This window comes from Schistocerca cancellata, chromosome 3 (genome assembly GCF_023864275.1).
Source record: "Schistocerca cancellata isolate TAMUIC-IGC-003103 chromosome 3, iqSchCanc2.1, whole genome shotgun sequence".
NCBI lineage: Eukaryota > Metazoa > Arthropoda > Insecta > Orthoptera > Acrididae > Schistocerca > Schistocerca cancellata.
The window spans coordinates 711,571,309-711,582,784 of NC_064628.1; positions in this window are offsets into that span (position 1 = coordinate 711,571,309).

Here is an 11,476-nt window from a genome sequence, read left to right on the forward strand (position 1 = left end):
AAAAACTCGCCGCATTTTAATGAAAAACTGAGGGAGATTAACGTCAGCCCAAGTGATGTTCTTGTGAGCTTCGATGTAGTGTCATTGTTTACCATGGTGCCTGTAAACTAAGCTATTTCATATATAGCAGATATTTTTACGATTGACATAGTGGCTTTATTAAACACTGCCTGACGACATCTTATTTCTAGTATAACAACGAGTTTTACGAACAGATCGACGGGGTGGCGATGGGAAGCCCTCTCAGCCCAGCCGTTGCCAATATATTTATGGAGGTCTTCGAACAGCGAGCGCTGCAGACTGCCAGTAAAAAGCCTGCTAAATGGTACCGCTATGTTGATGACACATTTGTAGTGTGGACTCACGGTGAAGAAGAGTTGGATGTCTTCTTGGTGCACCTAAACAGCATTAACCCGAAGATACAGTTTACGATGGAGAAAGAGAGCAACGGTCAACTCAATTTCCTGGATGTGTTGGTAATTAAACGGGTGGATGGGACACTGGGCCACAAGGTGTATAGAAAGAACACTTACACGGATCGATACCTCCACAAGGAATCTAATCATCATCCTAGGCAAAAAAGAGGTGTCATTAAAACCTTGGTGGACAGAGCCAACAAAATCTGCAAGCCGGCTTACTTACAAGATGAACTGAATCACCTACGGTTGACATTCATCAAAAACGGATATACCAGCAAGGAAATTGATCGAGCCCTCCATCAAAGAAGAAAAGAAGCCAGAAGTGCAGAGCAACAATGGTCACCTACTGGAAACGTTTTCCTACCGTTTATTAATAAGGTTAGGGACCGTGTCGGGAAAGTTCTTGCCTAGTATGGGATCGAAACAATTTTCAGACCCACCAAGAAGATTAAGGAATATTTAAGAACTGCAAAAGACGCCCAACATCCCCTAGCAACACCTGGGGTATACAAAATTCCATGCAGTTGTGGACAAGTATATATTGGAACAACGAAAAGAAGTGTAAACATCCACTTAGCCAAACATAAAAGAAACTGTCGCTTAGGACACATTGAAAAATCGGCCGTAGCTGAGCATGTTTTTCGAGATGGGAATCATGAAATTAAATTTAATGAGACAAGCGTTCTGGCACGAACATCCCATTATCATGCGCTCATGTATAGAGAAGCAATAGAAATTCACAAACACCATAACAATTTTAATAGAAAAGAGGAAATTTTAAAGTTGGACAAAATATGGATGTCGACGTTGCGCCAGCAGAATGACAATCGATTACTCTTAATCGAGAATGATGACGCCTTCCAAAGATAGGCATACCGTCGGCATGACGTGACGAATGGTGGTGCCTACTATGCGCTCTATAAATGCGAGAGTACCTGGAGCATCAGTGGCAGTAGCCGGACGACCTCATAAGATGTCTCCCGCAGATGGAGACGAAACGTCAAGTGGAAATTTTATACATCAACCACGGCCTCTCAGCCTGGAAGTTTTAACTGAAGAAAAGTGTCATTGAGCACATTGCATCGTTTAATGGCCGTACAAGGCATTATAGTTTTGCTAAAACTAAAAAAAATACTTGCTAGACACTTTAAATTTTGAAAAAAAAATGTACACATTGTACAAGACAGGTAGACCTAGTGATAAGATCGTGTCCTATGAATATTATAGACAGATATTCGTATCTAAGTTTAACATAGCTTTCGGATATCCCAGAAACGACACCTGCAGAAATGAAAGCTCTAAACCTCCAGCTGGAACATATTAATGATGACAAGGAAAAAGCAAATATTTTAAGTTGCATCAAGACAAAACAATGTGAGAATGAACTAGACTTGAGGAAAGCTAACATGTTTTATGACACAAAGAGAAACTACAGGAAAATTTCAAGGAAAAGGGAGGATACTGAGGCACTTACCGTTTATTTTTAAAAAAATTAATTTTACCTAATTTGACCACGAATGACGTTTAATACCGCCGTCAATTTTCATGGTATTTGTTCAATTTCCACAGCCTATCTATGGGAAATGCAACTTTTTTTGCTTACCCAGAAACAGAAGGAGGTAAGGGTGCAGACGAAGTAGTATCGATGTTGCACTATTATATCTTCACCATGTTACAGTCCAATGTCAAAAACTTGTACATACTTTGCGATTCTTGTAGCGGACAGAACAAGACTTACACCATGTTCCGCTTCTGTCATTATGTGGTACAAATCCTAAAAAAACTTGACTGCATAACAATCATATTCCCCATTCGTGGCCACTCTTACCTAGAATGCGATAGAGATAAGGCCCTGATAAACGGCAAATTTCCTGCAGAGATACCAGAACATTGGGTAAATGCAATAAAGAATGCCAGAGTAAAGCCTTCGCCTTTCACTGTGATTGAAGTTGACCAAAACCTATTTAGAAAATGGACTGCTATTTTGGAAAATGACTATCACAAGAAATGTTCATTTACTACACGACCAATTCGTGAAATAAAATTTTCAAAAGACCATTGTAGATTAGTTGAACACAGATCATCTTAAACTGGGTACCTTCTTATGTCACCGATCCTAACACAACACCAACTTACCAAGCTTTCAATAAAGACAGAAGACCCTGGAGATAATATGTCCTTCTCTTTACCACCAATTCTGCGTGAAAGTAAGAGAAAATTACTCAACACGTTACCTTTGCTTTCACATATCAATCATCTATAGACCTATAATGAATTATAGAATAGTGCCTCATAACAATAGTGTAACCTTGAAAGTAATGAAAACTTATCAGTACAGGAAATATTTTTGCCGTTACTACAACAGATATTTAGTTAGGTTATTAGTTAAATTCATAATACGCTATGTAAGTAGGTAGGTTACTATTTTATGACAAAAACCACCAGCCGGTTCCCTTGTTTTAGCCCAAAAGTTGGCTTATTTCCAAATATGATTAAACTAAAACCTGGAAAGTACCAAGACCTGCAGCACCTGAAGCAGTTTTGCAGTCCATCTGCTCAAAAGTACTTTGAAGAACTTCCTCATTGACAAAACATAAGTTGTAAGTACCAGTATTAAAATAAAATCTATATGGGCCTAATGTGTTAAAATCTTTTTTTTTTTTTTTTGGTCGTCAGTCTACTGACTGGTTTGATGCGGCCCGCCACGAATTCCTTTTCTGTGCTAACCTCTTCATCTCAGAGTAGCACTTAGAACCAACGTCCTCAATTATTTGCTTGACGTATTCAAATCTCTGTCTTCCTCTATGGTTTTTGCCCTCTACAGCTCCCTCTAGTACCATGGAAGTAATTCCCTCATGTCTTAGCAGATGACCTATCATCCTGTCCCTTCTCCTTATCAGTGTTTTCCACATATTCCTTTCCTCTCCGATTCTGTGTAGAATCTCCTCATTCCTTACCTTATCAGTCCACCTAATTTTCAACATTCGTCTATAGCACCACATCTCAAATGCTTCGATTCTCTTCTGTTCCGGTTTTCCCACAGTCCATGTTTCACTACCATACAATGCTGTACTCCAGACGTACATCCTCAGAAATTTCTTCCTCAAATTAAGGCTGGTATTTGATATTAGTAGACTTCTCTTGGCCAGAAATGCCTTTTTTGCCATAGCGAGTCTGCTTTTGATGTCCTCCTTGCTCCGTCTGTCATTGGTTATTTAACTGCCTAGGTAGCAGAATTCCTTAACTTCATTGACTTCGTGACCATTAATCCTGATGTTAAGTTTCTCGCTGTTCTCATTTCTACTACTTCTCATTACCTTCGTCTTTCTCCGATTTACTCTCAAACCATACTGTGTACTCATTAGACTGTTCATTCTGTTCAGCAGATCATTTAATTCTTCTTCACTTTCACTCAGGATAGCAATGTCATCAGCGAATCGTTATCATTGATGTCCTTTCACCTTGTATTTTAATTCCACTCCTGAACCTTTCTTTTATTTCCATCATTGCTTCCTCAATGTACAGATTGAAGAGTAGGGGTGAAAGGCTACAGCCTTGTCTTACACCCTTCTTAATACGAGCACTTCGTTCTTGATCGTCCACTCTTATTATTCCCTTTTGGTTGTTGTACATATTGTATATGACCCGTCTCTCCCTATAGCTTACCCCTACTTTTTTCAGAATCTCGAACAGCTTGCACCATTTTATATTCTCGAACGCTTTTTCCAGGTCGACAAATCCTATGAAAGTGTCTTGATTTTTCTTTAGCCTTGCTTCCATTATTAGCCGTAACGTCAGAATTGCGTCTCTCGTCCCTTTACTTTTCCTAAAGCGTAACTGATCGTCACCTAGCGCATTCTCAATTTTCTTTTCCATTCTTCTGTATATTATTCTTGTAAGCAGCTTCGATGCATGAGCTGTTAAGCTGATTGTGCGATAATTCTCGCACTTGTCAGCTCTTGCTGTCTTCGGAATTGTGTGGATGATGCTTTTACGAAAGTCAGATGGTATATCGCCAGACTCATATATTCTACACACCAACGTGAATAGTCGTTTTGTTGCCACTTCCCCCCAATGATTTTAGAAATTCTGATGGAATGTCATCTATCCCTTCTGCCTTATTTGACCGTAAGTCCTCCAAAGCTCTTTTAAATTCCGATTCTAATACTGGATCCCCTATCTCTTCTAAATCGACTCCTGTTTCTTCTTCTATCACATCAGACAAATCTTCACCCTCATAGAGGCTTTCAATGTATTCTTTCCACCTATCTGCTCTCCCCTCTGCATTTAACAGTGGAATTCCCGTTGCACTCTTAATGTTACCACTGTTGCTTTTAATGTCACCAAAGGTTGTTTTGACTTTCCTGTATGCCGAGTCTGTCCTTCCGACAATCATATCTTTTTCGATGTCTTCACATTTTTCCTACAGCCATTTCGTCTTAGCTTCCCTGCACTTCCTATTTATTTCATTCCTCAGTGACTTGTATTTCTGTATTCCTGATTTTCCTGGAACATGTTTGTACTTCCTCCTTTCATCAATCAACTGAAGTATTTCTTCTGTTACCCATGGTTTCTTCGCAGCTACCTTCTTTGTACCTATGTTTTCCTTCCCAACTTCTGTGTGGCCCTTTTTAGAGATGTCCATTCCTCTTCAACTGTACTGCCTACTGCGCTATTCCTTATTGCTGTATCTACAGCGTTAGAGGACTTCAAACGTATCTCGTCATTCCTTAGTACTTCCGTATCCCACTTCTTTGCGTATTGATTCTTCCTGACTAATGTCTTGAACTTCAGCCTACTCTTCATCACTACTATATTGTGATCTGAGTCTATATCTGCTCCTGGGTACGCCTTACAATCCAGTATCTGATTTCGGAATCTCTGTCTGACCATGATGTAATCTAATTGAAATCTTCCCGTATCTCCCAGCCTTTTCCAAGTATACCTCCTCCTCTTGTGATTATTGAACAGGGTATTCACTATTACTAGCTGAAACTTGTTACAGAACTCAATTAGTCTTTTTCCTTTTTCATTCCCTGTCCCAAGCCCATATTCTCCTGTAACCTTTTCTTTTACTCCTTCCCCTACAACTGCATTCCAGTCGCCCATGACTATTAGATTTTCGTCCCCCTTTACATACTGCATTACCCTTTCAATATCCTCATACACTTTCTCTATCTGTTCATCTTCATCTTGCAACGTCGGCATGTATACCTGAACTATGGTCTGCTGTCGATTCCGATTAGAACAACCCGGTCACTGAACTGTTCACAGTAACACACCCTCTGCCCTACCTTCCTATTCATAACGAATCCTACACCTGTTATACCATTTTCTGCTGCTGTTGATATTACCCGATACTCATCTGACCAGAAATCCTTGTCTTCCTTCCACTTCACTTCACTGACCCCTACTATATCTAGATTGAGCCTTTGCACTTCCCTTTTCAGATTTTCTAGTTTCCCTACCACGTTCAAGTTTCTGACATTCCACGCCCCGACTCGTAGAACGTTATCCTTTCGTAGATTATTCAATCTTTTTCTCATGGTAACCTCCCCCTTGGCAGTCCCCTCCAGGAGATCCGAATGGGGGACTATTAAAATCTAGAATATTATAAATCTTATAAAATAAACAGTAAACAGAATCTGCTTACAGGTTACAAGATCCACTGAAGAAGCACAGAAAGATAGTGGACTTTCATAGTTTTTACCAAGTTTTTTATGACTACCACCACTTTTACCGTGTTTTTTGTGTATCTATTTAAGTTCTTAATTAATAAAGTACCTTAAAATTGAAAATGTGTTTATTGCATTACATTTATTACTTAAACAAATATATATAGAACAGTAAAAATGCTGTTGTGATAATTATATGGTGAACGTTTATGATATATGAGAAACTAGAGCTGAAAATTTGTCGTCCTGAAAAGTTACAAGAAAGTGACTATCATCATTTTTGCCTTGTGCTCTTCAAATAGTTGCATTATTTGGGATTGTTTATATGTATGAACAGCTTCTTAGTCAGATGAATTACATTCACAAATGCAAACACGAATTACTGATGTATGTCTGGAAAATTCTTTGTGTGTAGCAACAACTTCATTTGACATCAACACTGTCTCACTTAGTTCAGCCAAGCAAAGCCAGACGTCCCACTAACATTGTTTTTCATTAAATTGTATAATAAATGTTCTTTCCTCAGATTTGTTTTATTTTCTTTAATAAATGAATTAATATTTCTTGATTGTTTTGGTTCACAGAACAAAAACTGGTGATGTGGCCCTCTGGGAAATCCCTTCTCAAAAATTTGGCCCACCTACTGAAAAGGTCAGTCACCCTTGATTAATGCTATAAACCATGGTCTTGCACATTCTTTATGAACTTGACGAACCTCACTGGTTGTTTTAATTTCAGTACTTTTTCCAATGATTAAATTAAGTACATTGTTATTTATTTAACTGTGCAATAGAAATCAAAAGTCCTAGACAGAACTGAACATAATTCATCCCATTTATTATCTGATCGTTTTAACTATTTAACACTATCTAGATTGTCTCTAGCTAGTGTGTTTTCGAGTGAGACGATGTTTGCAGTGCTCAATATTAGCTTTGGCTCAATTACTTTTACAATTCCTGAGGCTCCATATTTATGTAGTCAATTTGTTAACAATAATGATCAGAGTAACGGCATTCCATTGTAATGATCTGAATACAGTCTTCATCATATTTTCTGAATATTACATAGTTTAGCATGCTGAAAGGCAAATCTGTTATTCTGGTAATTGAAGCCACTAAATCTGTAAGATTATGTGGCTTCAAAATGTCAGATAATTTTAATTTACCAATATTATAGGAGTATGCTTCAATATATAATCACTTAGTACTGTGAAATACTGATTCCATTTACCTGTCTTTGGTAATGTGGGTATTTTCGTTTGGTGGTTGATAAATACCTATCACTTTTTGTTGCATTGTATTACTTACAAAATTTTTGGAATGTGTTAAATTCCAACTAATTCCAGTGACTTCACTCTGCAATATTGTTAAAGAAATAATAGTATTTTTCCTTTAAAATATCATTCATTAGAAAGAGCTGCAACACCCCTTTTCCAGTATTGGCTTCAGTAACTATTTCCTGAGGGATATTCATCTAATTAAAGTAACGTGTTTCATCCTGCTTCTGTACACATTCTCTTATTTCCAGTAAATGTTCATCTATGAATGCTTGTGACAGTTACAATTTGTTTATGTGGCACTTTATGTTTAAACACATTAGACAAAATGTCTGTGTTTCCTCATTTCTTTGACTGTCTTCTGTGTTACAGGTTGTTCTCACAACCAGTCAAATGTAGCCTTTGTGCAACATGAAACCTGTGACTGACACCACTGATATTCACAACATTCACGTTTTTAAAACGTCTGATATTTAAAAAAAATCGTTCAATAGCTGCACTAATCCCTCTGTCAGTACGGAAATGAGATGGTGAATCATTGAAATGCAGAATATTCATAGAAAACAGTATCAGTATTAATTAGTTTGCTTTAATCTGCCACAAAGTTTCAACATAGTTAATATTATGCTATATAGTAAAAGATTCATCATGGAAAGGAGACCACACATTACCAAAATTATTCCAAGATGTCCTAGAGAAAGTTTTCTGAGCCTTAATTTGGACAAACGAAGGATGAATATGTGTTAACCAAACGTATCTGAACCACTTTCGTTTTGCTGATAACATCATACTGTTTTTCTCAAGTGCCGAAAATGGAACAACTTAATAAAAATAGCTTTATACAGATGACTAAGCAAACTGAAACTAATATTTTCCTCTAATCCTACACTATGCTTACACCAGAAAATGAAAAAAATAAGTACCATTATAAAACATACATAAGCAATGTGGATATATATACAGTTACAAATCATAATTAATGGAAAGGTCGAGATCAGTAGTCATCAAACTGCAGCCTGCAGGCTGCATGTGGCCCGAATGAAATATTCATGTGTCCCATGGTTCTCAGCTGAATTACATAATTATATGCATCTAGCAACTAATGGATCAATCTAAAAACGCCAACTAATGTTTACAGCTTCTTAAGAGCATAGCTTTCCTTCTCAGTAACAAACAAACAATCAATTTGATGCAGGGTAATTGTGGTCTATCAAGCCAGGGAACAGCGTCAAATTGATCTACAAAAGCCACCTAAGTTACAGCACATGCTGTGCAAGAACTGATTTAGTTGGTCATAATAGTTTGAAGATAATTTCTTTTTTTCTCTAAAGTCGTCCTTGTTTGCTATGCATACCTCGATGTTGCGCTTACAAATTGTAAGATTGATATTTGAGTAAATTTTACCTCAAAATTTTGTAAATAAGGAGCAAGAAAAGGTAAGAAATGTGTTCTATCAGAGATACACTTACTTGAATGTGGGGATAGAAGATCTTTCACAGTGGCCCCAGTAACAGCATCAGGCAGATGGCCCACCAGCGTGCGATAATTCAGCCGACCATGTAGAAGACTCTCCACGAAACATATCACTATCTGTCACCGAAAATGCGAGCAGACCTTATGGCCAACGGACCTGCCTTTTCGATGACGATTTTGTCGCTCGTATGCCACACAAGATACCATGTTGATGGGATTTCTGTCATCAGTCCTATTCACAGGTAAGTCTACCAGTATGACTGGCGGTATCGTCAACCTTCACAACACCTACCTGTGGGCTAAGAAAAGTCCCTGTAGTATGGTGAGAGTGAACAATAAACACCAGTTCAGCCTCAACGTATGTGCAGGGACAGTTAGCAACCGCCTCATGGGACCAGTCACCTTCCATACTGCGTCTCACAAGTGAGAAAAATCTACACTTCCTGCCTGTGATCCTACCTGCCCTTCTGGAAGATGTGCCTTTTGTGGTATGAAAGGTGATATAGCTACTGTATGGTCATGCTCCAGCTCATTGCCCTCTGGAATGTGGAGCTAACAATATTACAGACAGAACATTCCCACATGTGTCTTATGTTCTCATGTGTGGTATCAATCACTGAAGCCTAAACTGTCAAAGATCTTTTGTCTACACCTTCAAGCAGGTGTACCTCCCATCGACGGCATTTCTGGTCACATCGCCATATAATCCTTTTTTCTCCTTATCAATGTGTTGCATCTATACCACTAATTTTATTCACAACAAATTTTGCAGGCGGTATCCACATCATCCAATACAAAAGTATATCATGGTACCACGCACAGTTCAGCCGATACGACGTCATTAACACTGAGATGCATGAGAAAGCACCGCGTTGTACATGATGGGTAAATTTATTACTTCTTTTCTACTAACTCTGTTCGCAACAAATTTTGTTGAAAGTATCCTCATGTACCATTGACCGTAGCTACAAAATCGTATCACTATGTGATACATAGATCAGGAGAAACGACGTTGTAGACATTGAGATGTGTGAAAACCTGCTGCATCATGTAAGACATTTAAATTTATTAGTGCTTTGTTAGAAGCTCTATTTGGAACATATTTCGCTAACAGTATTCACAAATGCCGCTCAATGTACCTACACAAACATACACATCAAAAAAAGTTTTGCATCACCCCAGTTACCAGAACTTCTGAAGATAGACGTTGACTGTGGATATTGTATCACAGCCACAGTCCCTTGACTATGCAGAGATTTTACAAAACCCGCCCGAAGATGTAAACAACCATGCATGGGCACCGCCTATAAGACGGAGGGGGTCCGACAGCCGATCAGTTCCAGTCATTCCACCAGGAAGAAGGTACACGGCTCGTGTAGACGGTCAATACCGCGGTTCGATCGCGTCCGCATTGTTACTTTGTGCCAGGAAGGGCTCTCAACAAGAGAAGTATCCAGGCGTCTCGGAGTGAACCAAAGCGATGTTGTTCGGACGCGGAGGAGATACAGAGACACAGGAACTGTCGATGACATACCTCGCTCAGGCCTCAAAACGGCTACTACTGCAGTGGATGACCGCTACCTGCTGATTATAGCTCGGAGGAACCCTGACAGCAACGCCACCATCTTGAATAATGCTTTTCGTGCAGTCACAGTACGTCGTGTTACGACTCAAACTGTGCGCAATAGGCTGCATGATGCGCAACTTCACTCCCGACGTCCATGACGAGGTCCATCTTTGCAACCATGACACCATGCAGCGCGATACAGATGGGCTCAACAACACGCCAAATGGACCGCTCAGGATTGGCATCACTTTCTCTTCACCGATGAGTGTCGCATATGCCTTCAACCAGACAATCGTCGGAGACGTGTTTGGAGGCAACCCGGTCAGGCTGAAAGCATTAGAAACGCTGTCCAGCGAATGCAGCAAGGTGGAGGTCCCCTGCTGTTTTGGGGTGCCATTATGTGTGGCCGACTTACGCCACTGGTGGTCCTGGAAAGCGCCGTAATGACTGTACGATACGTGAAAGTCATCCCCCCACCAATAGTGCAACCATATCGGCAGCATATTGGCGAGGCATTCGTCTTCATGGAAGACAATTCACGCCCCCATAGTTCACATCTTGTGAATGACTTCCTTTAGGATAACGACATCGCTGACTAGAGTGGCCAGCATGTTCTCCAGACATGAACCCTATCGAACACGCCTGGGATACATGGAAAAGGGCTGTTTATGGATGACGTGACCCATCAACCACTCTGAGGGATCTACGCCGAATCGCCGTGAGGAGTGGGACAATCTGGACCAACAGTGCCTTGATGAACTTGTGGATAGTATGCCACGACGAATACAGGCATGCATCAATGCAAGAGGACGTATTAGTGGTACCAGTGTGTACAGCAATCTGGACCACCACCTCTGAAGGTCTCGCTATATGGGGGTACAACATGCAATGTGCGGTTTTCATGAGCAATAAAAAGGTCGGAAATGATCTTTATGTTGACCTCTATTCCAATTTTCTGTACGGGTTCCGAAACTCTCGGAACTGCGGTGATGCGAAACTTTTTTGTGATGTGTGTATAACATTGTGTGACACATAGTTCAAGAGGTATGTCGTCATAAACACTGAG